Genomic DNA, 26,806 nt, shown 5'->3' with positions numbered 1-26,806 from the left:
ATTTCCACATTCCATTTTGCACTCGTTATTCGTCCGATTTGATCTCCATTCTGCTTCCAAGCTGATGGCTGGGAAGCCTATTGTTTCTGTTAGGATTAAATAGCTACGTATTTTGAAATAAAGATGTATTCATTATTATGAACGTTAACAGAAAGTATATTGTATTTACTTTTCCCATGTGTGCTTGCCTTGTACAAATCTGACAGTTTCAACAAAGGCATTTGACTTGGGTTCATTAGTTAGCCTATACTGCCATCTACAGCATTACTGCGGGAGCCGTTTACTTCTTTTGGATATTTTCACAATTAACCGTGCGAGCATGTAGTCGTGGCCGAGTGGTTAAGGCGATGGACTTGAAATCCATTGGGGTTTCCCCGCGCAGGTTCGAATCCTGCCGACTACGTAAGCTTTGTTTTTAATTGATTGTATGTGTTCATTGTTAATACATGTTTAAAGCACAGGAAGTCTGAAATATTACTGGTTGTACTTCATATCGCTTCGGTTCATTTTGTTAAAGAATGTTCATTTTGGGGATCAAACCCGCAACCTTGGCGTTATTAGCACCATGCTCTAACCAACTGAGCTAACCGGCCACACACTCAAAACTTGATACTAGAACCCGAGGAAAATAAGTCCTGCGGACATTATGATTGTTCTACCAAGATGTTCTCATGTTAAACTGAACAATAACACATTCAAAGTATTGGAAAGGCATAATTAGAGGCCTCGTCATAATGAGGCAGTTTAACAGTGTGAAGGATGTGGTGAGGTGCAGGCTTGCGGTGACTTTCTCTCATTTAACGACCTTGTGATTTGAATACTAACAAGAAAAACAAATCAAATTACCAAGCATTCGGTGGACGTTTTAAGAAATAAATGAACAAAAAGGTTTGTCAGAAGTGGGATTCGAACCCACGCCTCCAGAGAGACTGCGACCTGAACGCAGCGCCTTAGACCGCTCGGCCATCCTGACTTACACCGACGACTTTGCACAACACTGCAGTACACTGTTCAACCTCCAATGTCTGACGCTACAGTAAATCACCTGGTGTGTGCGTGAACTTATTCTTTTTCTGTTTATATTAAGGAGGGCGACCTGTTTCGTCGCATTCTATATGGGATCACAAGGACACTCCTCTTACAGACAGAAAATTTACGGCAAACAGAGCGATCGCTTCACGGTTAGAAACAAATCAGAACAGTCTGTTAGCAAATTAACTTCATGAAAAAAACACACAGGACTTACATAAATGTTACAGATATTTTCGTAGACACAAAAGTTGTAACATAATTGAGTACATTTGTAAACTATCCGCCAGTAACAGACATTATCTCACATTATCTCTAGTTTCAAACGCATTATCACAGGCGGCACAATTACGACATGGAAAAAATCCAGTATATTTGTCCAGTACACCGAGATCTCTCGAACGTTTCAATGAGTCAGCCCTTAATAAACACACTCCGTGTTCATTTCTGTGTATATGACATTGTCTATACACAATACCTGCCATGTAAGCCTATTGGTATCAAACCGATCACAATTAATGTGATCCGTGTTTTCAGTCAGAATGATAGTTTTAATCAATCGTCGAAAAAGCAGCAGTGCTTTGCAACTGTAGTTCGTCTTGCGTACCTTTAGGCAAGATACCCACTCAGAACGTGTCCGCTTCCTCCAGCCCCCTAAGGAACACTGGAGGGGTCATCAATAACAGGGAGCAGTTGGCCAAAAAACAACACTCACTGCCTCCTTCACGCTCAAAAGTGAACACTCTCACTCTTCCTCGTGGATAGCGAGTCCAAACACTTTAAAAACGCATTTCGCTAGCAAATCGCTATAGAAATGATCTCTGAAAGTATTGTTTTATGGGCAAGTGGCCGACCGTCTCCCTCCAACTCTGAGTGGCACCGGCAGCTGTGCCGCTGAGAAATTAACAGGGACTTTCATATAATGCAATTGCTGTTGCCCAGTGAGGTGTTACAACAACATTTCAAACTCATTCCAAACTGCAGGCGGTTAAAAGCTTAATTGGGTTCAAGTTTCTCGTATGATTTAAAAAGTAGGAGGCAGTTGCCTCATTTCAATTGTCTGCCTTCCTCCTTTGCACTGTGAAGTCTATCAAATTTGTGCTTAAAATCTGAATACGATTCCCATTTGAATCGTGTATATTTGGTTTCCATTTTAGCAATATGCATACACACTGTTCTGTTGAGCTCCCAGGGTGTTATCTAATAAAACACCATAATCGGTTAGCACGATCGGCTGTTAATCGAAATTTTGGTGTTTCAAGCCCACGCAGAGATGATGCTTTTTGCATTTCTTTATCGCATTAGAAAATGGCACTATAATACGTTTTTATTTCCTCCAATTACACTAAAGAAAAAATGTGCTGTTTTTTTAATTCAAAAAATTAATTAAGAACAAATAACCCTAGTCGTTCTGTATACAAAAACCCGGTATCGAAGCAGGGACCGTTACAGTCTAACGCTCTCCCAACTGAGCTATTTCAGCTTGACGCGATGTTGCTATCGAGACAGCATTCTTTTCGTCACTCGCCTTTTTGTCAAGCCAGTAAACCTGCATGTAATGAGAAACGTTCAACAGTTCGGAAACACCACAATAGAATCCAATGCCTTTGCAAATGTGTTTCCAAACTGTTAGTTTTTCTCCCAAATGCGGTTTCTCAAAAAATGGTTTTGCCTACTTTTTATTATTATTATTACTTTTTCCAGAGTAAGACCAAAAGGCAAACATCCAGGAAATAGTTAAACACTGCTACAGCGCTTGAACTGTCTCAGCAAACGTTTAGCTCTAAAACGTGTACATTAAAAGTCTATTAACATCTTTAACACAATCATCTGTGTTCCAATAGCGGTTAATCCACATGGTGATCAATAAAGTGAATGCTGGCTTTGTTCACATATTCGCAAGACGTTTTCACGATTCACGCATATTCTGAACAAGCACACTAGAATATGGTAATGAAAGGAAAGGAAAATAACTGCTTTATTGGCTCTGGTCTTGTATCGTCACCTTGATTACTGTCCGTAAGAAAGTGGCATTAATCAAAAACCTAATTATGTAAGGTTCCCAATGCGCAAATACGCAGCATACTTAAACTTCTTCACAATCTTAAATCTTCCCACATGAATGTCAAATACGTACTGACAAGTACGGCCCTTTCCCAGTGTAACACTCTGCTGTGTTTGAACAGCAACGATGGCTTGGATATGATGTATTAAACCACGATACTATTGTTCCCACTTTCTTTATTACTACCAAATGTGCTTTTCGCGTCAGCCCTTGTGGCCTAATGGATAAGACACTGGCTTTCTAAGCCATGGATTGTGGATTCGAGTCCCATCTGGGGTGTGATTTTGTTATAGGACGCTGTGTGGTCCATTGGTTAAAGATAAAGGGCTTTTAACCAGGAGGTCCCCCGGTACAAATCCCACCTCAGCCACTGACTCATTGTGTGACCCTGAGCAAGTCACTTAACCTCCTTGTGCTCCGTTTTTCGGGTGAGATGTAAATGTAAGTGACTCTACAGCTGATGCATAGTTCACACACCCTAGTCTCTGTAAGTTGCCATGTGTATAATAAAAACGAACATAATTATGGTATGTTTTATTAGCATGAGATACTTTGTAGATCTTGTTATCTGCTAAGTCCGCTCACGCTAGCCAGAACGTGCTCGAGTGCTCTGGCAACAGCCATGAAGCAAGTCAATTTTTCAGTTCAATTAAATAACTACTTTGTTTTTGTGGATGGGGGTGTTTCTTGAAAAGATTAGTTAAATAGCTACGTATTTTGAAATAAAGATGTATTCATTATTATGAACGTTAACAAAAATTATATTTTATTTACATTTCCCACGTGTGCTTGCATTGTACAAATCTGACAGTTTCAACAAAGACATTTGACTTCGGTTCATTAGTTAGCCTATACTGCCATCTACAGCATTACTACGGGTTTCGTTTACTTCTTTTGGATATTTTCACAAATAATCGTGCGAACATGTAGTCGTGGCCGAGTGGTTAAGGCGATGGACTAGAAATCCATTGGGGTTTCCCCGCGCAGGTTCGAATCCTGCCGACTACGTAAGCTTTGTTTTTAATTGATTGTATGTGCTCATTGTTAATACATGTTTAAAGCTCAGGAAGTCTGAAATATTACTGGTTGTACTTCATATCGCTTCGGTTCATTTTGTTAAAGAATGTTCATTTTGGCACCATTACAAATGCTGTGGTTTCTTTAAAGAAGAAAAGCCGTGGCCCGTACGGGGATCGAACCCGCGACCTTGGCGTTATTAGCACCACGCTCTAACCAACTGAGCTAACCGGCCACACACTCAAAACTTGATACTAGAACCCGAGGAAAATAAGTCCTGCGGACATTATGATTGTTCTACCAAGATGTTCTCATGTTAAACTGAACAAAAACACATTCAAAGTATTGGAAAGGCATAATTAGAGGCCTCGTCATAATGAGGCAGTTTAACATTGTGAAGGATGTGGTGAGGTGCAGGCTTGCGGTGACTTTCTCTCATTTAACGACCTTGTGATTTGAATACTAACAAGAAAAACAAATCAAATTACCAAGCATTCGGTGGACGTTTTAAGAAATAAATAAACAAAAAGATTTGTCAGAAGTGGGATTCGAACCCACGCCTCCAGAGAGACTGCGACCTGAACGCAGCGCCTTAGACCGCTCGGCCATCCTGACTTACACTGACGACTTTGCACAACACTGCAGTACACTGCTGAATCTCCAATGTCTGACGCTACAGTAAATCACCTGGGGGGTGTGTGAACTTATTCTTTATCTGTTTATATTAAGGAGGGCGACCTGTTTCGTCGCATTCTATATGGGATCACAAGGACACTCCTCTTACAGACAGAAAATATACGGCAAACAGAGCGATCGCTTCACGGTTAGAAACAAATCAGAACAGTCTGTTAGCAAATTAACTTCATGAAAAAAAAAACACACAGGCATTACATAAATGTTACAGATATGTTTCGTAGACACAAAAGTTGTAACATAATTGAGTACATTTGTAAACTATCCGCCAGTAACAGACATTATCTCACATTATCTCTAGTTTCAAACGCATTATCACAGGCGGCACAATTACGACATGGAAAAAAATCCAGTATATTTGTCCAGTACACCTAGATCTCTCGAACATTAAAATGAGTCAGCCCTTAAAAAAACACTGTCCGTGTTCATTTCTATGTATATGACATTGTCTATACACAATACCTGTCATGTAAGCCTATTGGTATCAAACCGATCACAATTAATGTGATCCGTGTTTTCAGTCAGATTGATAGTTTTAATCAATCATCGAAAAAGCAGCAGTGCTTTGCAACTGTAGTTCGTCTTGTGTACCTTTAGGCAAGATACCCACTCAGAACGTGTCTGCTTCCTCCAGCCCCCTAAGGAACACTGGAGCGGTCATCAATAACAGGGAGCAGTTGGCCAAAAAAAAAAAAAAACACTCGCTGTCTCCTTCACGCTCAAAAACGAACACTCTCACTCTTCCTCGTGGATAGCGAGTCCAAACACTTTATAAACGCATTTCGCTGGCAAATCACTATAGAAATGATCCCGGAAAGTATTGTTTTATGGGCAAGTGGCCGACCGTCTCCCTCCAACTCTGAGTGGCACCGGTAGCTGTGCCGCTGACAAATAGACAGGAGCTTTCATATAATGCAATTGCTGTTGCCCAGTGAGGTGTTACAACAACATTTCAAACTCATTCCAAACTGCAGGCGGTTAAAAGCTAAATTGGGTTCAAGTTTCTCGTATGATTTAAAAAGTAGGAGCCAGTTGCCTCATTTGCATTGTCTGCCTTCCTCCTTTGCACTGTGAAGTCTATCAAATTTGTGATTAAAATCTGAATACGATTCCCATTTGAATCGTATATATTTGGTTTCCAATTTAGCTCTATGCATACACACTGTTCTGTTGAGACTCCCAAGGTGTTATGTAATAAAACACCATAATCGGTCAGCACGTTGGGCTGTTAATCGAAATTTTGGTGTTTCAAGCCCACGCAGAGATGATGCTTTTTGCATTTCTTTATCGCATTAGAAAATGGCACTATAATACGTTTTTATTTCCTCCAATTACACTGAAGAAAAAATGTGCTGTTTTTTTAATTCAAAAAATTAATTAAGAAAAAATAGCCCTAGTCGTGCTGTTTGCAAAAACCCGGCATCGAAGCAGGGACCGTTACAGTCTAACGCTCTCCCAACTGAGCTATTTCAGCTTGACGCGATTTTGCTATCCAGGCCGCATTCTTTTCGTCACTCGCCTTTTTGTCAAGCCAGTAAACCTGCATGTAATGAGAAACGTTCAACAGTTCGGAAACACCACAATAGAATCCAATGCCTTTGCAAATGTGTTTCCAAACTGTTAGTTTTTCTCCCAAATGCGGTTTCTCAAAAAATGGTTTTGCCTACTTTTTATTATTATTATTACTTTTTCCAGAGTAAGACCAAAAGGCAAACATCCAGGAAATAGTTAAACACTGCTACAGCGCTTGAACTGTCTCAACAAACGTTTAGCTCTAAAATGTGTACATTAAAAGTCTATTAACATCTTTAACACAATCATCTGTGTTCCAATAGCGGTTAATCCACATGGTGATCAATAAAGTGAATGCTGGCTTTGTTCACATATTCGCAAGACGTTTTCACGATTCACGCATATTCTGAACAAGCACACTAGAATATGGTAATGAAAGGACAGGAAAATAACTGCTTTATTGGCTCTGGTCTTGTATCGTCACCTTGATTACTGTCCGTAAGAAAGTGGCATTAATCAAAAACCTAATTATGTAAGGTTCCCAATGCGCAAATACGCAGCATACTTAAACTTCTTCACAATCTTAAATCTTCCCACATGAATGTCAAATACGTACTGACAAGTACGGCCCTTTCCCAGTGTAACACTCTGCTGTGTTTGAACAGCAACGATGGCTTGGATATGATGTATTAAACCACGATACTATTGTTCCCACTTTCTTTATTACTACCAAATGTGCTTTTCGCGTCAGCCCTTGTGGCCTAATGGATAAGGCACTGGCTTTCTAAGCCATGGATTGTGGTTTCGAGTCCCATCTGGGGTGTGATTTTGTTATAGGAGGCTGTGTGGTCCAGTGGTTAAAGATAAAGGGCTTTTAACCAGGAGGTCCCCCGGTACAAATCCCACCTCAGCCACTGACTCATTGTGTGACCCTGAGCAAGTCACTTAACCTCCTTGTGCTCCGTTTTTCGGGTGAGATGTAAATGTAAGTGACTCTACAGCTGATGCATAGTTCACACACCCTAGTCTCTGTAAGTTGCCATGTGTATAATAAAAACGAACATAATTATGGTATGTTTTATTAGCATGAGATACTTTGTAGATCTTGTTATCTGCTAAGTCCGCTCACGCTAGCCAGAACGTGCTCGAGTGCTCTGGCAACAGCCATGAAGCAAGTCAATTTTTCAGTTCAATTAAATAACTACTTTGTTTTTGTGGATGGGGGTGTTTCTTGAAAAGATCAGTTAAATAGCTACGTATTTTGAAATAAAGATGTATTCATTATTATGAACGTTAACAAAAATTATATTTTATTTACATTTCCCACGTGTGCTTGCATTGTACAAATCTGACAGTTTCAACAAAGACATTTGACTTCGGTTCATTAGTTAGCCTATACTGCCATCTACAGCATTACTACGGGTTTCGTTTACTTCTTTTGGATATTTTCACAAATAATCGTGCGAGCATGTAGTCGTGGCCGAGTGGTTAAGGCGATGGACTAGAAATCCATTGGGGTTTCCCCGCGCAGGTTTGAATCCTGCCGACTACGTAAGCTTTGTTTTTAATTGATTGTATGTGCTCATTGTTAATACATGTTTAAAGCTCAGGAAGTCTGAAATATTACTGGTTGTACTTCATATCGCTTCGGTTCATTTTGTTAAAGAATGTTCATTTTGGCACAATTACAAATGCTGTGGTTTCTTTAAAGAAGAAAAGCCGTGGCCCGTACGGGGATCGAACCCGCGACCTTGGCGTTATTAGCACCACGCTCTAACCAACTGAGCTAACCGGCCACACACTCAACACTTGATACTAGAACCCGAGGAAAATAAGTCCTGCGGACATTATGATTGTTCTACCAAGATGTTCTCATGTTAAACTGAACAATAACACATTCAAAGTATTGGAAAGGCATAATTAGAGGCCTCGTCATAATGAGGCAGTTTAACAGTGTGAAGGATGTGGTGAGGTGCAGGCTTGCGGTGACTTTCTCTCATTTAACGACCTTGTGATTTGAATACTAACAAGAAAACCAAATCAAATTACCAAGCATTCGGTGGACGTTTTAAGAAATAAATAAACAAACAAATTTGTCAGAAGTGGGATTCGAACCCACGCCTCCAGAGAGACTGCGACCTGAACGCAGCGCCTTAGACCGCTCGGCCATCCTGACTTACACTGACGACTTTGCACAACACTGCAGTACACTGCTGAATCTCCAATGTCTGACGCTACAGTAAATCACCTGGGGTGTGTGTGAACTTATTCTTTATCTGTTTATATTAAGGAGGGCGACCTGTTTCGTCGCATTCTATATGGGATCACAAGGACACTCCTCTTACAGACAGAAAATATACGGCAAACAGAGTGATCGCTTCACGGTTAGAAACAAATCAGAACAGTCTGTTAGCAAATTAACTTCATGAAAAAAAACACACAGGCATTACATAAATGTTACAGATATGTTTCGTAGACACAAAAGTTGTAACATAATTGAGTACATTTGTAAACTATCCGCCAGTAACAGATATTATCTCACATTATCTCTAGTTTCAAACGCATTATCACAGGCGGCACAATTACGACATGGAAAAAATCCAGTATATTTGTCCAGTACACCTAGATCTCTCGAACATTAAAATGAGTCAGCCCTTAAAAAAACACTGTCCGTGTTCATTTCTATGTATATGACATTGTCTATACACAATACCTGTCACGTAAGCCTATTGGTATCAAACCGATCACAATTAATGTGATCCGTGTTTTCAGTCAGATTGATAGTTTTAATCAATCATCGAAAAAGCAGCAGTGCTTTGCAACTGTAGTTCGTCTTGCGTACCTTTAGGCAAGATACCCACTCAGAACGTGTCTGCTTCCTCCAGCCCCCTAAGGAACACTGGAGCGGTCATCAATAACAGGGAGCAGTTGGCCAAAAAAAAAAAAAAACACTCGCTGTCTCCTTCACGCTCAAAAACGAACACTCTCACTCTTCCTCGTGGATAGCGAGTCCAAACACTTTATAAACGCATTTCGCTGGCAAATCACTATAGAAATGATCCCGGAAAGTATTGTTTTATGGGCAAGTGGCCGACCGTCTCCCTCCAACTCTGAGTGGCACCGGTAGCTGTGCCGCTGACAAATAGACAGGAGCTTTCATATAATGCAATTGCTGTTGCCCAGTGAGGTGTTACAACAACATTTCAAAGTCATTCCAAACTGCAGGCGGTTAAAAGCTAAATTGGGTTCAAGTTTCTCGTATGATTTAAAAAGTAGGAGCCAGTTGCCTCATTTGCATTGTCTGCCTTCCTCCTTTGCACTGTGAAGTCTATCAGATTTGTGCTTAAAATCTGAATACGATTCCCATTTGAATCGTATATATTTGGTTTCCATTTTAGCTCTATGCATACACACTGTTCTGTTGAGACTCCCAAGGTGTTATGTAATAAAACACCATAATCGGTTAGCACGTTGGGCTGTTAATCGAAATTTTGGTGTTTCAAGCCCACGCAGAGATGATGCTTTTTGCATTTCTTTATCGCATTAGAAAATGGCACTATAATACGTTTTTATTTCCTCCAATTACACTGAAGAAAAAATGTGCTGTTTTTTTAATTCAAAAAATTAATTAAGAAAAAATAGCCCTAGTCGTGCTGTTTGCAAAAACCCGGGATCGAAGCAGGGACCGTTACAGTCTAACGCTCTCCCAACTGAGCTATTTCAGCTTGACGCGATTTTGCTATCCAGGCCGCATTCATTTCGTCAATCGCCTTTTTGTCAAGCCAGTAAACCTGCATGTAATGAGAAACGTTCAACAGTTCGGAAACACCACAATAGAATCCAATGCCTTTGCAAATGTGTTTCCAAACTGTTAGTTTTTCTCCCAAATGCGGTTTCTCAAAAAATGGTTTTGCCTACTTTTTATTATTATTATTACTTTTTCCAGAGTAAGACCAAAAGGCAAACATCCAGGAAATAGTTAAACACTGCTACAGCGCTTGAACTGTCTCAACAAACGTTTAGCTCTAAAATGTGTACATTAAAAGTCTATTAACATCTTTAACACAATCATCTGTGTTCCAATAGCGGTTAATCCACATGGTGATCAATAAAGTGAATGCTGGCTTTGTTCACATATTCGCAAGATGTTTTCACGATTCACGCATATTCTGAACAAGCACACTAGAATATGGTAATGAAAGGAAAGGAAAATAACTGCTTTATTGGCTCTGGTCTTGTATCGTCACCTTGATTACTGTCCGTAAGAAAGTGGCATTAATCAAAAACCTAATTATGTAAGGTTCCCAATGCGCAAATACGCAGCATACTTAAACTTCTTCACAATCTTAAATCTTCCCACATGAATGTCAAATACGTACTGACAAGTACGGCCCTTTCCCAGTGTAACACTCTGCTGTGTTTGAACAGCAACGATGGCTTGGATATGATGTATTAAACCACGATACTATTGTTCCCACTTTCTTTATTACTACCAAATGTGCTTTTCGCGTCAGCCCTTGTGGCCTAATGGGTAAGGCACTGGCTTTCTAAGCCATGGATTGTGGTTTCGAGTCCCATCTGGGGTGTGATTTTGTTATAGGAGGCTGTGTGGTCCAGTGGTTAAAGATAAAGGGCTTTTAACCAGGAGGTCCCCCGGTACAAATCCCACCTCAGCCACTGACTTATTGTGTGACCCTGAGCAAGTCACTTAACCTCCTTGTGCTCCGTTTTTCGGGTGAGATGTAAATGTAAGTGACTCTACAGCTGATGCATAGTTCACACACCCTAGTCTCTGTAAGTTGCCATGTATAATAAAAACGAACATAATTATGGTATGTTTTATTAGCATGAAATACTTTGTAGATCTTGTTATCTGCTAAATCCGCTCACGCTAGCCAGAACGTGCTCGAGTGCTCTGGCAACAGCCATGAAGCAAGTCAATTTTTCAGTTCAATTAAATAACTACTTTGTTTTTGTGGATGGGGGTGTTTCTTGAAAAGATCAGTTAAATAGCTACGTATTTTGAAATAAAGATGTATTCATTATTATGAACGTTAACAAAAATTATATTTTATTTACATTTCCCACGTGTGCTTGCATTGTACAAATCTGACAGTTTCAACAAAGACATTTGACTTTGGTTCATTAGTTAGCCTATACTGCCATCTACAGCATTACTACGGGTTTCGTTTACTTCTTTTGGATATTTTCACAAATAATCGTGCGAGCATGTAGTCGTGGCCGAGTGGTTAAGGCGATGGACTAGAAATCCATTGGGGTTTCCCCGCGCAGGTTCGAATCCTGCCGACTACGTAAGCTTTGTTTTTAATTGATTGTATGTGCTCATTGTTAATACATGTTTAAAGCTCAGAAAGTCTGAAATATTACGCTTCGGTTCATTTTGTTAAAGAATGTTCATTTTGGCACCATTAGAAATGCTGTGGTTTCTTTAAAGAAGAAAAGCCGTGGCCCGTACGGGGATCGAACCCGCGACCTTGGCGTTATTAGCACCACGCTCTAACCAACTGAGCTAACCGGCCACACACTCAAAACGTGATACTAGAACCCGAGGAAAATAAGTCCTGCGGACATTATGATTGTTCTACCAAGATGTTCTCATGTTAAACTGAACAATAACACATTCAAAGTATTGGAAAGGCATAATTAGAGGCCTCGTCATAATGAGGCAGTTTAACAGTGTGAAGGATGTGGTGAGGTGCAGGCTTGCGGTGACTTTCTCTCATTTAACGACCTTGTGATTTGAATACTAACAAGAAAACCAAATCAAATTACCAAGCATTCGGTGGACGTTTTAAGAAATAAATAAACAAACAGATTTGTCAGAAGTGGGATTCGAACCCACGCCTCCAGAGAGACTGCGACCTGAACGCAGCGCCTTAGACCGCTCGGCCATCCTGACTTACACTGACGACTTTGCACAACACTGCAGTACACTGCTGAACCTCCAATGTCTGACGCTACAGTAAATCACCTGGGGTGTGTGTGAACTTATTCTTTATCTGTTTATATTAAGGAGGGCGACCTGTTTCGTCGCATTCTATATGGGATCACAAGGACACTCCTCTTACAGACAGAAAATATACGGCAAACAGAGCGATCGCTTCACGGTTAGAAACAAATCAGAACAGTCTGTTAGCAAATTAACTTCATGAAAAAAAAAACACACAGGCATTACATAAATGTTACAGATATGTTTCGTAGACACAAAAGTTGTAACATAATTGAGTACATTTGTAAACTATCCGCCAGTAACAGACATTATCTCACATTATCTCTAGTTTCAAACGCATTATCACAGGCGGCACAATTACGACATGGAAAAAATCCAGTATATTTGTCCAGTACACCTAGATCTCTCGAACATTAAAATGAGTCAACCCTTAAAAAAACACTGTCCGTGTTCATTTCTATGTATATGACATTGTCTATACACAATACCTGTCATGTAAGCCTATTGGTATCAAACCGATCACAATTAATGTGATCCGTGTTTTCAGTCAGATTGATAGTTTTAATCAATCATCGAAAAAGCAGCAGTGCTTTGCAACTGTAGTTCGTCTTGCGTACCTTTAGGCAAGATACCCACTCAGAACGTGTCTCCTTCCTCCAGTCCCCTAAGGAACACTGGAGCGGTCATCAATAACAGGGAGCAGTTGGCCAAAAAAAAAAAAAAACACTCGCTGTCTCCTTCACGCTCAAAAACGAACACTCTCACTCTTCCTCGTGGATAGCGAGTCCAAACACTTTATAAACGCATTTCGCTGGCAAATCACTATAGAAATGATCCCGGAAAGTATTGTTTTATGGGCAAGTGGCCGACCGTCTCCCTCCAACTCTGAGTGGCACCGGTAGCTGTGCCGCTGACAAATAGACAGGAGCTTTCATATAATGCAATTGTTGTTGCCCAGTGAGGTGTTACAACAACATTTCAAACTCATTCCAAACTGCAGGCGGTTAAAAGCTAAATTGGGTTCAAGTTTCTCGTATGATTTAAAAAGTAGGAGCCAGTTGCCTCATTTGCATTGTCTGCCTTCCTCCTTTGCACTGTGAAGTCTATCAAATTTGTGCTTAAAATCTGAATACGATTCCCATTTGAATCGTATGATTTCCATTACACGAGAGTAGATGTTAAAACTTCATGCTGATTTGAACTCGGCTCTCGCCAAGATAAGCACCAACTAAGACGTAGCTTTACAGTAAACTAATGTGATCCATATGTGTCTCCATTCATTTACGTTTCCTTCCATATGATGATGTAGATATCCTTCTGTCTGGTGTTAATGGCTGAAGTGTAATGCTGGCTCCAGGGATCAGCTTATTTTGCCTCCCTGGCGCATCAGCACACACAACGGCTGCGATGCTGGCTCCGGGGATCAACCAAAGTGCGGCCTCCCCAGCGCATCAGCATGACAACCGTCTGGATTGAGCTAAGTAGGGTACATCTCTGGGGTTTTCAAGTGGGCACCTTCCATCCTCAGTGTTTCGTCGACTAGCCCACGACACCTCAAGAGGGCTCGACGGTGATTCTGGCGTCCCAGCATCACCCCCCTCCGTCCCCCACTCAACTCAGCCCAGCTTACTTACCTGTCCCCAGCCAGAATCTTTCCGTCTCAACCACAGCCAGTATATTTGGTTTCCATTTTAGCTCTATGCATACACACTGTTCTGTTGAGACTCCCAAGGTGTTATGTAATAAAACACCATAATCGGTTAGCACGTTGGGCTGTTAATCGAAATTTTGGTGTTTCAAGCCCACGCAGAGATAATGCTTTTTGCATTTCTTTATCGCATTAGAAAATGGCACTATAATACGTTTTTATTTCCTCCAATTACACTGAAGAAAAAATGTGCTGTTTTTTTTAATTCAAAAAATTAATTAAGAAAAAATAGCCCTAGTCGTGCTGTTTGCAAAAACCCGGGATCGAAGCAGGGACCGTTACAGTCTGAGCTATTTCAGTTGGACGCGATTTTGCTATCCAGGCCGCATTCTTTTCGTCAATCGCCTTTTTGTCAAGCCAGTAAACCTGCATGTAATGAGAAACGTTCAACAGTTCGGAAACACCACAATAGAATCCAATGCCTTTGCAAATGTGTTTCCAAACTGTTAGTTTTTCTCCCAAATGCGGTTTCTCAAAAAATGGTTTTGCCTACTTTTTATTATTATTATTACTTTTTCCAGAGTAAGACCAAAAGGCAAACATCCAGGAAATAGTTAAACACTGCTACAGCGCTTGAACTGTCTCAACAAACGTTTAGCTCTAAAATGTGTACATTAAAAGTCTATTAACATCTTTAACACAATCATCTGTGTTCCAATAGCGGTTAATCCACACGGTGATCAATAAAGTGAATGCTGGCTTTGTTCACATATTCGCAAGACGTTTTCACGATTCACGCATATTCTGAACAAGCACACTAGAATATGGTAATGAAAGGACAGGAAAATAACTGCTTTATTGGCTCTGGTCTTGTATCGTCACCTTGATTACTGTCCGTAAGAAAGTGGCATTAATCAAAAACCTAATTATGTAAGGTTCCCAATGCGCAAATACGCAGCATACTTAAACTTCTTCACAATCTTAAATCTTCCCACATGAATGTCAAATACGTACTGACAAGTACGGCCCTTTCCCAGTGTAACACTCTGCTGTGTTTGAACAGCAACGATGGCTTGGATATGATGTATTAAACCACGATACTATTGTTCCCACTTTCTTTATTACTACCAAATGTGCTTTTCGCGTCAGCCCTTGTGGCCTAATGGATAAGGCACTGGCTTTCTAAGCCATGGATTGTGGTTTCGAGTCCCATCTGGGGTGTGATTTTGTTATAGGAGGCTGTGTGGTCCAGTGGTTAAAGATAAAGGGCTTTTAACCAGGAGGTCCCCCGGTACAAATCCCACCTCAGCCACTGACTCATTGTGTGACCCTGAGCAAGTCACTTAACCTCCTTGTGCTCCGTTTTTCGGGTGAGATGTAAATGTAAGTGACTCTACAGCTGATGCATAGTTCACACACCCTAGTCTCTGTAAGTTGCCATGTGTATAATAAAAACGAACATAATTATGGTATGTTTTATTAGCATGAGATACTTTGTAGATCTTGTTATCTGCTAAGTCCGCTCACGCTAGCCAGAACGTGCTCGAGTGCTCTGGCAACAGCCATGAAGCAAGTCAATTTTTCAGTTCAATTAAATAACTACTTTGTTTTTGTGGATGGGGGTGTTTCTTGAAAAGATCAGTTAAATAGCTACGTATTTTGAAATAAAGATGTATTCATTATTATGAACGTTAACAAAAATTATATTTTATTTACATTTCCCACGTGTGCTTGCATTGTACAAATCTGACAGTTTCAACAAAGACATTTGACTTCGGTTCATTAGTTAGCCTATACTGCCACCTACAGCATTACTACGGGTTTCGTTTACTTCTTTTGGATATTTCACAAATAATTGTGCGAGCATGTAGTCGTGGCCGAGTGGTTAAGGCGATGGACTAGAAATCCATTGGGGTTTCCCCGCGCAGGTTCGAATCCTGCCGACTACGTAAGCTTTGTTTTTAATTGATTGTATGTGCTCATTGTTAATACATGTTTAAAGCTCAGGAAGTCTGAAATATTACTGGTTGTACTTCATATCGCTTCGGTTCATTTTGTTAAAGAATGTTCATTTTGGCACCATTACAAATGCTGTGGTTTCTTTAAAGAAGAAAAGCCGTGGCCCGTACGGGGATCGAACCCGCGACCTTGGCGTTATTAGCACCACGCTCTAACCAACTGAGCTAACCGGCCACACACTCAAAACTTGATACTAGAACCCGAGGAAAATAAGTCCTGCGGACATTATGATTGTTCTACCAAGATGTTCTCATGTTAAACTGAACAATAACACATTCAAAGTATTGGAAAGGCATAATTAGAGGCCTCGTCATAATGAGGCAGTTTAACAGTGTGAAGGATGTGGTGAGGTGCAGGCTTGCGGTGACTTTCTCTCATTTAACGACCTTGTGATTTGAATACTAACAAGAAAAACAAATCAAATTACCAAGCATTCGGTGGACGTTTTAAGAAATAAATAAACAAACAGATTTGTCAGAAGTGGGATTCGAACCCACGCCTCCAGAAAGACTGCGACCTGAACGCAGCGCCTTAGACCGCTCAGCCATCCTGACTTACACTGACGACTTTGCACAACACTGCAGTACACTGCTGAATCTCCAATGTCTGACGCTACAGTAAATCACCTGGGGTGTGTGTGAACTTATTCTTTATCTGTTTATATTAAGGAGGGCGACCTGTTTCGTCGCATTCTATATGGGATCACAAGGACACTCCTCTTACAGACAGAAAATATACGGCAAACAGAGCGATCGCTTCACGGTTAGAAACAAATCAGAACAGTCTGTTAGCAAATTAACTTCATGAAAAAAAAAAACACACAGGCATTACATAAATGTTACAGATATGTTTCGTAGACACAAAAGTTGTAACATAATTGAGTACATTTGTAAACTATCCGCCAGTAACAGACATTATCTCACATTATCTCTAGTTTCAAACGCATTATCACAGGCGGCACAATTACGACATGGAAAAAATCCAGTATATTTGTCCAGTACACCTAGATCTCTCGAACATTAAAATGAGTCAGCCCTTAAAAAAACACTGTCCGTGTTCATTTCTATGTATATGACATTGTCTATACACAATACCTGTCATGTAAGCCTATTGGTATCAAACCGATCACAATTAATGTGATCCGTGTTTTCAGTCAGATTGATAGTTTTAATCAATCATCGAAAAAGCAGCAGTGCTTTGCAACTGTAGTTCGTCTTGCGTACCTTTAGGCAAGATACCCACTCAGAACGTGTCTGCTTCCTCCAGCCCCCTAAGGAACACTGGAGCGGTCATCAATAACAGGGAGCAGTTGGCCAAAAAAAAAAAAAAAAACACTCGCTGTCTCCTTCACGCTCAAAAACGAACACTCTCACTCTTCCTCGTGGATAGCGAGTCCAAACACTTTATAAACGCATTTCGCTGGCAAATCACTATAGAAATGATCCCGGAAAGTATTGTTTTATGGGCAAGTGGCCGACCGTCTCCCTCCAACTCTGAGTGGCACCGGTAGCTGTGCCGCTGACAAATAGACAGGAGCTTTCATATAATGCAATTGCTGTTGCCCAGTGAGGTGTTATAACAACATTTCAAACTCATTCCAAACTGCAGGCGGTTAAAAGCTAAATTGGGTTCAAGTTTCTCGTATGATTTAAAAAGTAGGAGCCAGTTGCCTCATTTGCATTGTCTGCCTTCCTCCTTTGCACTGTGAAGTCTATCAGATTTGTGCTTAAAATCTGAATACGATTCCCATTTGAATCGTATATATTTGGTTTCCATTTTAGCTCTATGCATACACACTGTTCTGTTGAGACTCCCAAGGTGTTATGTAATAAAACACCATAATCGGTTAGCACGTTGGGCTGTTAATCGAAATTTTGGTGTTTCAAGCCCACGCAGAGATGATGCTTTTTGCATTTCTTTATCGCATTAGAAAATGGCACTATAATACGTTTTTATTTCCTCCAATTACACTGAAGAAAAAATGTGCTTTTTTTTTAATTCAAAAAATTAATTAAGAAAAAATAGCCCTAGTCGTGCTGTTTGCAAAAACCCGGGATCGAAGCAGGGACCGTTACAGTCTAACGCTCTCCCAACTGAGCTATTTCAGCTTGACGCGATTTTGCTATCCAGGCCGCATTCATTTCGTCAATCGCCTTTTTGTCAAGCCAGTAAACCTGCATGTAATGAGAAACGTTCAACAGTTCGGAAACACCACAATAGAATCCAATGCCTTTGCAAATGTGTTTCCAAACTGTTAGTTTTTCTCCCAAATGCGGTTTCTCAAAAAATGGTTTTGCCTACTTTTTATTATTATTATTACTTTTTCCAGAGTAAGACCAAAAGGCAAACATCCAGGAAATAGTTAAACACTGCTACAGCGCTTGAACTGTCTCAACAAACGTTTAGCTCTAAAATGTGTACATTAAAAGTCTATTAACATCTTTAACACAATCATCTGTGTTCCAATAGCGGTTAATCCACATGGTGATCAATAAAGTGAATGCTGGCTTTGTTCACATATTCGCAAGATGTTTTCACGATTCACGCATATTCTGAACAAGCACACTAGAATATGGTAATGAAAGGAAAGGAAAATAACTGCTTTATTGGCTCTGGTCTTGTATCGTCACCTTGATTACTGTCCGTAAGAAAGTGGCATTAATCAAAAACCTAATTATGTAAGGTTCCCAATGCGCAAATACGCAGCATACTTAAACTTCTTCACAATCTTAAATCTTCCCACATGAATGTCAAATACGTACTGACAAGTACGGCCCTTTCCCAGTGTAACACTCTGCTGTGTTTGAACAGCAACGATGGCTTGGATATGATGTATTAAACCACGATACTATTGTTCCCACTTTCTTTATTACTACCAAATGTGCTTTTCGCGTCAGCCCTTGTGGCCTAATGGGTAAGGCACTGGCTTTCTAAGCCATGGATTGTGGTTTCGAGTCCCATCTGGGGTGTGATTTTGTTATAGGAGGCTGTGTGGTCCAGTGGTTAAAGATAAAGGGCTTTTAACCAGGAGGTCCCCCGGTACAAATCCCACCTCAGCCACTGACTTATTGTGTGACCCTGAGCAAGTCACTTAACCTCCTTGTGCTCCGTTTTTCGGGTGAGATGTAAATGTAAGTGACTCTACAGCTGATGCATAGTTCACACACCCTAGTCTCTGTAAGTTGCCATGTATAATAAAAACGAACATAATTATGGTATGTTTTATTAGCATGAAATACTTTGTAGATCTTGTTATCTGCTAAATCCGCTCACGCTAGCCAGAACGTGCTCGAGTGCTCTGGCAACAGCCATGAAGCAAGTCAATTTTTCAGTTCAATTAAATAACTACTTTGTTTTTGTGGATGGGGGTGTTTCTTGAAAAGATCAGTTAAATAGCTACGTATTTTGAAATAAAGATGTATTCATTATTATGAACGTTAACAAAAATTATATTTTATTTACATTTCCCACGTGTGCTTGCATTGTACAAATCTGACAGTTTCAACAAAGACATTTGACTTCGGTTCATTAGTTAGCCTATACTGCCATCTACAGCATTACAACGGGTTTCGTTTACTTCTTTTGGATATTTCACAAATAATCGTGCGAGCATGTAGTCGTGGCCGAGTGGTTAAGGCGATGGACTAGAAATCCATTGGGGTTTCCCCGCGCAGGTTCGAATCCTGCCGACTACGTAAGCTTTGTTTTTAATTGATTGTATGTGCTCATTGTTAATACATGTTTAAAGCTCAGAAAGTCTGAAATATTACGCTTCGGTTCATTTTGTTAAAGAATGTTCATTTTGGCACCATTAGAAATGCTGTGGTTTCTTTAAAGAAGAAAAGCCGTGGCCCGTACGGGGATCGAACCCGCGACCTTGGCGTTATTAGCACCACGCTCTAACCAACTGAGCTAACCGGCCACACACTCAAAACTTGATACTAGAACCCGAGGAAAATAAGTCCTGCGGACATTATGATTGTTCTACCAAGATGTTCTCATGTTAAACTGAACAATAACACATTCAAAGTATTGGAAAGGCATAATTAGAGGCCTCGTCATAATGAGGCAGTTTAACAGTGTGAAGGATGTGGTGAGGTGCAGGCTTGCGGTGACTTTCTCTCATTTAACGACCTTGTGATTTGAATACTAACAAGAAAACCAAATCAAATTACCAAGCATTCGGTGGACGTTTTAAGAAATAAATAAACAAACAGATTTGTCAGAAGTGGGATTCGAACCCACGCCTCCAGAAAGACTGCGACCTGAACGCAGCGCCTTAGACCGCTCAGCCATCCTGACTTACACTGACGACTTTGCACAACACTGCAGTACACTGCTGAACCTCCAATGTCTGACGCTACAGTAAATCACCTGGTGTGTGCGTGAACTTATTCTTTATCTGTTTATATTAAGGAGGGCGACCTGTTTCGTCGCATTCTATATGGGATCACAAGGACACTCCTCTTACAGACAGAAAATATACGGCAAACAGAGCGATCGCTTCACGGTTAGAAACAAATCAGAACAGTCTGTTAGCAAATTAACTTCATGAAAAAAAAAACACACAGGCATTACATAAATGTTACAGATATGTTTCGTAGACACAAAAGTTGTAACATAATTGAGTACATTTGTAAACTATCCGCCAGTAACAGACATTATCTCACATTATCTCTAGTTTCAAACGCATTATCACAGGCGGCACAATTACGACATGGAAAAAATCCAGTATATTTGTCCAGTACACCTAGATCTCTCGAACATTAAAATGAGTCAGCCCTTAAAAAAACACTGTCCGTGTTCATTTCTATGTATATGACATTGTCTATACACAATACCTGTCATGTAAGCCTATTGGTATCAAACCGATCACAATTAATGTGATCCGTGTTTTCAGTCAGATTGATAGTTTTAATCAATCATCGAAAAAGCAGCAGTGCTTTGCAACTGTAGTTCGTCTTGCGTACCTTTAGGCAAGATACCCACTCAGAACGTGTCTCCTTCCTCCAGTCCCCTAAGGAACACTGGAGCGGTCATCAATAACAGGGAGCAGTTGGCCAAAAAAAAAAAAAAACACTCGCTGTCTCCTTCACGCTCAAAAACGAACACTCTCACTCTTCCTCGTGGATAGCGAGTCCAAACACTTTATAAACGCATTTCGCTGGCAAATCACTATAGAAATGATCCCGGAAAGTATTGTTTTATGGGCAAGTGGCCGACCGTCTCCCTCCAACTCTGAGTGGCACCGGTAGCTGTGCCGCTGACAAATAGACAGGAGCTTTCATATAATGCAATTGTTGTTGCCCAGTGAGGTGTTACAACAACATTTCAAACTCATTCCAAACTGCAGGCGGTTAAAAGCTAAATTGGGTTCAAGTTTCTCGTATGATTTAAAAAGTAGGAGCCAGTTGCCTCATTTGCATTGTCTGCCTTCCTCCTTTGCACTGTGAAGTCTATCAAATTTGTGCTTAAAATCTGAATACGATTCCCATTTGAATCGTATGATTTCCATTACACGAGAGTAGATGTTAAAACTTCATGCTGATTTGAACTCGGCTCTCGCCAAGATAAGCACCAACTAAGACGTAGCTTTACAGTAAACTAATGTGATCCATATGTGTCTCCATTCATTTACGTTTCCTTCCATATGATGATGTAGATATCCTTCTGTCTGGTGTTAATGGCTGAAGTGTAATGCTGGCTCCAGGGATCAGCTTATTTTGCCTCCCTGGCGCATCAGCACACACAACGGCTGCGATGCTGGCTCCGGGGATCAACCAAAGTGCGGCCTCCCCAGCGCATCAGCATGACAACCGTCTGGATTGAGCTAAGTAGGGTACATCTCTGGGGTTTTCAAGTGGGCACCTTCCATCCTCAGTGTTTCGTCGACTAGCCCACGACACCTCAAGAGGGCTCGACGGTGATTCTGGCGTCCCAGCATCACCCCCCTCCGTCCCCCACTCAACTCAGCCCAGCTTACTTACCTGTCCCCAGCCAGAATCTTTCCGTCTCAACCACAGCCAGTATATTTGGTTTCCATTTTAGCTCTATGCATACACACTGTTCTGTTGAGACTCCCAAGGTGTTATGTAATAAAACACCATAATCGGTTAGCACGTTGGGCTGTTAATCGAAATTTTGGTGTTTCAAGCCCACGCAGAGATAATGCTTTTTGCATTTCTTTATCGCATTAGAAAATGGCACTATAATACGTTTTTATTTCCTCCAATTACACTGAAGAAAAAATGTGCTGTTTTTTTTAATTCAAAAAATTAATTAAGAAAAAATAGCCCTAGTCGTGCTGTTTGCAAAAACCCGGGATCGAAGCAGGGACCGTTACAGTCTGAGCTATTTCAGTTGGACGCGATTTTGCTATCCAGGCCGCATTCTTTTCGTCAATCGCCTTTTTGTCAAGCCAGTAAACCTGCATGTAATGAGAAACGTTCAACAGTTCGGAAACACCACAATAGAATCCAATGCCTTTGCAAATGTGTTTCCAAACTGTTAGTTTTTCTCCCAAATGCGGTTTCTCAAAAAATGGTTTTGCCTACTTTTTATTATTATTATTACTTTTTCCAGAGTAAGACCAAAAGGCAAACATCCAGGAAATAGTTAAACACTGCTACAGCGCTTGAACTGTCTCAACAAACGTTTAGCTCTAAAATGTGTACATTAAAAGTCTATTAACATCTTTAACACAATCATCTGTGTTCCAATAGCGGTTAATCCACACGGTGATCAATAAAGTGAATGCTGGCTTTGTTCACATATTCGCAAGACGTTTTCACGATTCACGCATATTCTGAACAAGCACACTAGAATATGGTAATGAAAGGACAGGAAAATAACTGCTTTATTGGCTCTGGTCTTGTATCGTCACCTTGATTACTGTCCGTAAGAAAGTGGCATTAATCAAAAACCTAATTATGTAAGGTTCCCAATGCGCAAATACGCAGCATACTTAAACTTCTTCACAATCTTAAATCTTCCCACATGAATGTCAAATACGTACTGACAAGTACGGCCCTTTCCCAGTGTAACACTCTGCTGTGTTTGAACAGCAACGATGGCTTGGATATGATGTATTAAACCACGATACTATTGTTCCCACTTTCTTTATTACTACCAAATGTGCTTTTCGCGTCAGCCCTTGTGGCCTAATGGATAAGGCACTGGCTTTCTAAGCCATGGATTGTGGTTTCGAGTCCCATCTGGGGTGTGATTTTGTTATAGGAGGCTGTGTGGTCCAGTGGTTAAAGATAAAGGGCTTTTAACCAGGAGGTCCCCCGGTACAAATCCCACCTCAGCCACTGACTCATTGTGTGACCCTGAGCAAGTCACTTAACCTCCTTGTGCTCCGTTTTTCGGGTGAGATGTAAATGTAAGTGACTCTACAGCTGATGCATAGTTCACACACCCTAGTCTCTGTAAGTTGCCATGTGTATAATAAAAACGAACATAATTATGGTATGTTTTATTAGCATGAGATACTTTGTAGATCTTGTTATCTGCTAAGTCCGCTCACGCTAGCCAGAACGTGCTCGAGTGCTCTGGCAACAGCCATGAAGCAAGTCAATTTTTCAGTTCAATTAAATAACTACTTTGTTTTTGTGGATGGGGGTGTTTCTTGAAAAGATCAGTTAAATAGCTACGTATTTTGAAATAAAGATGTATTCATTATTATGAACGTTAACAAAAATTATATTTTATTTACATTTCCCACGTGTGCTTGCATTGTACAAATCTGACAGTTTCAACAAAGACATTTGACTTCGGTTCATTAGTTAGCCTATACTGCCATCTACAGCATTACTACGGGTTTCGTTTACTTCTTTTGGATATTTTCACAAATAATCGTGCGAGCATGTAGTCGTGGCCGAGTGGTTAAGGCGATGGACTAGAAATCCATTGGGGTTTCCCCGCGCAGGTTTGAATCCTGCCGACTACGTAAGCTTTGTTTTTAATTGATTGTATGTGCTCATTGTTAATACATGTTTAAAGCTCAGGAAGTCTGAAATATTACTGGTTGTACTTCATATCGCTTCGGTTCATTTTGTTAAAGAATGTTCATTTTGGCACCATTACAAATGCTGTGGTTTCTTTAAAGAAGAAAAGCCGTGGCCCGTACGGGGATCGAACCCGCGACCTTGGCGTTATTAGCACCACGCTCTAACCAACTGAGCTAACCGGCCACACACTCAAAACTTGATACTAGAACCCGAGGAAAATAAGTCCTGCGGACATTATGATTGTTCTACCAAGATGTTCTCATGTTAAACTGAACAATAACACATTCAAAGTATTGGAAAGGCATAATTAGAGGCCTCGTCATAATGAGGCAGTTTAACAGTGTGAAGGATGTGGTGAGGTGCAGGCTTGCGGTGACTTTCTCTCATTTAACGACCTTGTGATTTGAATACTAACAAGAAAAACAAATCAAATTACCAAGCATTCGGTGGACGTTTTAAGAAATAAATAAACAAACAGATTTGTCAGAAGTGGGATTCGAACCCACGCCTCCAGAGAGACTGCGACCTGAACGCAGCGCCTTAGACCGCTCGGCCATCCTGACTTACACTGACGACTTTGCACAACACTGCAGTACACTGCTGAATCTCCAATGTCTGACGCTACAGTAAATCACCTGGGGTGTGTGTGAACTTATTCTTTATCTGTTTATATTAAGGAGGGCGACCTGTTTCGTCGCATTCTATATGGGATCACAAGGACACTCCTCTTACAGACAGAAAATATACGGCAAACAGAGCGATCGCTTCACGGTTAGAAACAAATCAGAACAGTCTGTTAGCAAATTAACTTCATGAAAAAAAAAAACACACAGGCATTACATAAATGTTACAGATATGTTTCGTAGACACAAAAGTTGTAACATAATTGAGTACATTTGTAAACTATCCGCCAGTAACAGACATTATCTCACATTATCTCTAGTTTCAAACGCATTATCACAGGCGGCACAATTACGACATGGAAAAAATCCAGTATATTTGTCCAGTACACCTAGATCTCTCGAACATTAAAATGAGTCAGCCCTTAAAAAAACACTGTCCGTGTTCATTTCTATGTATATGACATTGTCTATACACAATACCTGTCATGTAAGCCTATTGGTATCAAACCGATCACAATTAATGTGATCCGTGTTTTCAGTCAGATTGATAGTTTTAATCAATCATCGAAAAAGCAGCAGTGCTTTGCAACTGTAGTTCGTCTTGCGTACCTTTAGGCAAGATACCCACTCAGAACGTGTCTGCTTCCTCCAGCCCCCTAAGGAACACTGGAGCGGTCATCAATAACAGGGAGCAGTTGGCCAAAAAAAAAAAAAAAAACACTCGCTGTCTCCTTCACGCTCAAAAACGAACACTCTCACTCTTCCTCGTGGATAGCGAGTCCAAACACTTTATAAACGCATTTCGCTGGCAAATCACTATAGAAATGATCCCGGAAAGTATTGTTTTATGGGCAAGTGGCCGACCGTCTCCCTCCAACTCTGAGTGGCACCGGTAGCTGTGCCGCTGACAAATAGACAGGAGCTTTCATATAATGCAATTGCTGTTGCCCAGTGAGGTGTTATAACAACATTTCAAACTCATTCCAAACTGCAGGCGGTTAAAAGCTAAATTGGGTTCAAGTTTCTCGTATGATTTAAAAAGTAGGAGCCAGTTGCCTCATTTGCATTGTCTGCCTTCCTCCTTTGCACTGTGAAGTCTATCAAATTTGTGCTTAAAATCTGAATACGATTCCCATTTGAATCGTATATATTTGGTTTCCATTTTAGCTCTATGCATACACACTGTTCTGTTGAGACTCCCAAGGTGTTATGTAATAAAACACCATAATCGGTTAGCACGTTGGGCTGTTAATCGAAATTTTGGTGTTTCAAGCCCACGCAGAGATGATGCTTTTTGCATTTCTTTATCGCATTAGAAAATGGCACTATAATACGTTTTTATTTCCTCCAATTACACTGAAGAAAAAATGTGCTGTTTTTTTAATTCAAAAAATTAATTAAGAAAAAATAGCCCTAGTCGTGCTGTTTGCAAAAACCCGGGATCGAAGCAGGGACCGTTACAGTCTAACGCTCTCCCAACTGAGCTATTTCAGCTTGACGCGATTTTGCTATCCAGGCCGCATTCATTTCGTCAATCGCCTTTTTGTCAAGCCAGTAAACCTGCATGTAATGAGAAACGTTCAACAGTTCGGAAACACCACAATAGAATCCAATGCCTTTGCAAATGTGTTTCCAAACTGTTAGTTTTTCTCCCAAATGCGGTTTCTCAAAAAATGGTTTTGCCTACTTTTTATTATTATTATTACTTTTTCCAGAGTAAGACCAAAAGGCAAACATCCAGGAAATAGTTAAACACTGCTACAGCGCTTGAACTGTCTCAACAAACGTTTAGCTCTAAAATGTGTACATTAAAAGTCTATTAACATCTTTAACACAATCATCTGTGTTCCAATAGCGGTTAATCCACATGGTGATCAATAAAGTGAATGCTGGCTTTGTTCACATATTCGCAAGACGTTTTCACGATTCACGCATATTCTGAACAAGCACACTAGAATATGGTAATGAAAGGAAAGGAAAATAACTGCTTTATTGGCTCTGGTCTTGTATCGTCACCTTGATTACTGTCCGTAAGAAAGTGGCATTAATCAAAAACCTAATTATGTAAGGTTCCCAATGCGCAAATACGCAGCATACTTAAACTTCTTCACAATCTTAAATCTTCCCACATGAATGTCAAATACGTACTGACAAGTACGGCCCTTTCCCAGTGTAACACTCTGCTGTGTTTGAACAGCAACGATGGCTTGGATATGA

The 26,806-nt window shown here is 40.5% G+C and overlaps 25 non-coding genes and 2 pseudogenes across 25 annotated transcripts; 7 read left to right on the top strand and 20 right to left on the bottom strand.

The window, feature by feature from the left end:
- The first annotated feature begins 321 nt into the window (after positions 1-321).
- Positions 322-403, top strand: trnas-uga (transfer RNA serine (anticodon UGA)). The gene has a single exon. It is a non-coding gene; the product is annotated as a tRNA-Ser (tRNA).
- Positions 404-891: 488 nt separating this feature from the next.
- trnal-cag (transfer RNA leucine (anticodon CAG)) lies at positions 892-973 on the bottom strand. Its single transcript has one exon. It is a non-coding gene; the product is annotated as a tRNA-Leu (tRNA).
- A 677-nt stretch (positions 974-1,650) lies between these two features.
- Positions 1,651-1,866, bottom strand: LOC131703381 (small nucleolar RNA U3). The gene has a single exon (XR_009309844.1). It is a non-coding gene; the product is annotated as a small nucleolar RNA U3 (small nucleolar RNA).
- Positions 1,867-4,020: 2,154 nt separating this feature from the next.
- trnas-aga (transfer RNA serine (anticodon AGA)) lies at positions 4,021-4,102 on the top strand. Its single transcript has one exon. It is a non-coding gene; the product is annotated as a tRNA-Ser (tRNA).
- Positions 4,103-4,272: 170 nt separating this feature from the next.
- On the bottom strand, positions 4,273-4,346 carry trnai-aau (transfer RNA isoleucine (anticodon AAU)). The gene has a single exon. It is a non-coding gene; the product is annotated as a tRNA-Ile (tRNA).
- Positions 4,347-4,644: 298 nt separating this feature from the next.
- Positions 4,645-4,726, bottom strand: trnal-cag (transfer RNA leucine (anticodon CAG)). Its single transcript has one exon. It is a non-coding gene; the product is annotated as a tRNA-Leu (tRNA).
- Positions 4,727-5,409: 683 nt separating this feature from the next.
- Positions 5,410-5,631, bottom strand: LOC131703350 (small nucleolar RNA U3). The gene has a single exon (XR_009309816.1). It is a non-coding gene; the product is annotated as a small nucleolar RNA U3 (small nucleolar RNA).
- Positions 5,632-7,786: 2,155 nt separating this feature from the next.
- trnas-aga (transfer RNA serine (anticodon AGA)) lies at positions 7,787-7,868 on the top strand. The gene has a single exon. It is a non-coding gene; the product is annotated as a tRNA-Ser (tRNA).
- A 170-nt stretch (positions 7,869-8,038) lies between these two features.
- Positions 8,039-8,112, bottom strand: trnai-aau (transfer RNA isoleucine (anticodon AAU)). Its single transcript has one exon. It is a non-coding gene; the product is annotated as a tRNA-Ile (tRNA).
- A 298-nt stretch (positions 8,113-8,410) lies between these two features.
- On the bottom strand, positions 8,411-8,492 carry trnal-cag (transfer RNA leucine (anticodon CAG)). Its single transcript has one exon. It is a non-coding gene; the product is annotated as a tRNA-Leu (tRNA).
- A 680-nt stretch (positions 8,493-9,172) lies between these two features.
- On the bottom strand, positions 9,173-9,394 carry LOC131703349 (small nucleolar RNA U3). Its single transcript, XR_009309815.1, has one exon. It is a non-coding gene; the product is annotated as a small nucleolar RNA U3 (small nucleolar RNA).
- Positions 9,395-11,547: 2,153 nt separating this feature from the next.
- trnas-aga (transfer RNA serine (anticodon AGA)) lies at positions 11,548-11,629 on the top strand. The gene has a single exon. It is a non-coding gene; the product is annotated as a tRNA-Ser (tRNA).
- A 153-nt stretch (positions 11,630-11,782) lies between these two features.
- Positions 11,783-11,856, bottom strand: trnai-aau (transfer RNA isoleucine (anticodon AAU)). Its single transcript has one exon. It is a non-coding gene; the product is annotated as a tRNA-Ile (tRNA).
- A 298-nt stretch (positions 11,857-12,154) lies between these two features.
- On the bottom strand, positions 12,155-12,236 carry trnal-cag (transfer RNA leucine (anticodon CAG)). The gene has a single exon. It is a non-coding gene; the product is annotated as a tRNA-Leu (tRNA).
- A 682-nt stretch (positions 12,237-12,918) lies between these two features.
- Positions 12,919-13,140, bottom strand: LOC131703393 (small nucleolar RNA U3). Its single transcript, XR_009309856.1, has one exon. It is a non-coding gene; the product is annotated as a small nucleolar RNA U3 (small nucleolar RNA).
- A 2,662-nt stretch (positions 13,141-15,802) lies between these two features.
- Positions 15,803-15,884, top strand: trnas-aga (transfer RNA serine (anticodon AGA)). Its single transcript has one exon. It is a non-coding gene; the product is annotated as a tRNA-Ser (tRNA).
- Positions 15,885-16,054: 170 nt separating this feature from the next.
- On the bottom strand, positions 16,055-16,128 carry trnai-aau (transfer RNA isoleucine (anticodon AAU)). Its single transcript has one exon. It is a non-coding gene; the product is annotated as a tRNA-Ile (tRNA).
- Positions 16,129-16,426: 298 nt separating this feature from the next.
- trnal-cag (transfer RNA leucine (anticodon CAG)) lies at positions 16,427-16,508 on the bottom strand. Its single transcript has one exon. It is a non-coding gene; the product is annotated as a tRNA-Leu (tRNA).
- Positions 16,509-17,191: 683 nt separating this feature from the next.
- Positions 17,192-17,415, bottom strand: LOC131703370 (small nucleolar RNA U3; annotated as a pseudogene).
- A 2,152-nt stretch (positions 17,416-19,567) lies between these two features.
- On the top strand, positions 19,568-19,649 carry trnas-aga (transfer RNA serine (anticodon AGA)). Its single transcript has one exon. It is a non-coding gene; the product is annotated as a tRNA-Ser (tRNA).
- A 153-nt stretch (positions 19,650-19,802) lies between these two features.
- trnai-aau (transfer RNA isoleucine (anticodon AAU)) lies at positions 19,803-19,876 on the bottom strand. The gene has a single exon. It is a non-coding gene; the product is annotated as a tRNA-Ile (tRNA).
- Positions 19,877-20,174: 298 nt separating this feature from the next.
- Positions 20,175-20,256, bottom strand: trnal-cag (transfer RNA leucine (anticodon CAG)). Its single transcript has one exon. It is a non-coding gene; the product is annotated as a tRNA-Leu (tRNA).
- A 682-nt stretch (positions 20,257-20,938) lies between these two features.
- LOC131703392 (small nucleolar RNA U3) lies at positions 20,939-21,160 on the bottom strand. The gene has a single exon (XR_009309855.1). It is a non-coding gene; the product is annotated as a small nucleolar RNA U3 (small nucleolar RNA).
- A 2,663-nt stretch (positions 21,161-23,823) lies between these two features.
- trnas-aga (transfer RNA serine (anticodon AGA)) lies at positions 23,824-23,905 on the top strand. Its single transcript has one exon. It is a non-coding gene; the product is annotated as a tRNA-Ser (tRNA).
- A 170-nt stretch (positions 23,906-24,075) lies between these two features.
- On the bottom strand, positions 24,076-24,149 carry trnai-aau (transfer RNA isoleucine (anticodon AAU)). Its single transcript has one exon. It is a non-coding gene; the product is annotated as a tRNA-Ile (tRNA).
- Positions 24,150-24,447: 298 nt separating this feature from the next.
- On the bottom strand, positions 24,448-24,529 carry trnal-cag (transfer RNA leucine (anticodon CAG)). The gene has a single exon. It is a non-coding gene; the product is annotated as a tRNA-Leu (tRNA).
- A 683-nt stretch (positions 24,530-25,212) lies between these two features.
- On the bottom strand, positions 25,213-25,436 carry LOC131703369 (small nucleolar RNA U3; annotated as a pseudogene).
- Positions 25,437-26,806: the final 1,370 nt, after the last annotated feature.

The sequence above is a fragment of the Acipenser ruthenus genome, chromosome 32 (genome assembly GCF_902713425.1).
Source record: "Acipenser ruthenus chromosome 32, fAciRut3.2 maternal haplotype, whole genome shotgun sequence".
Classification (NCBI taxonomy): Eukaryota; Metazoa; Chordata; class Actinopteri; order Acipenseriformes; family Acipenseridae; genus Acipenser; species Acipenser ruthenus.
This window is presented reverse-complemented; position numbering and strand designations above follow the sequence as displayed.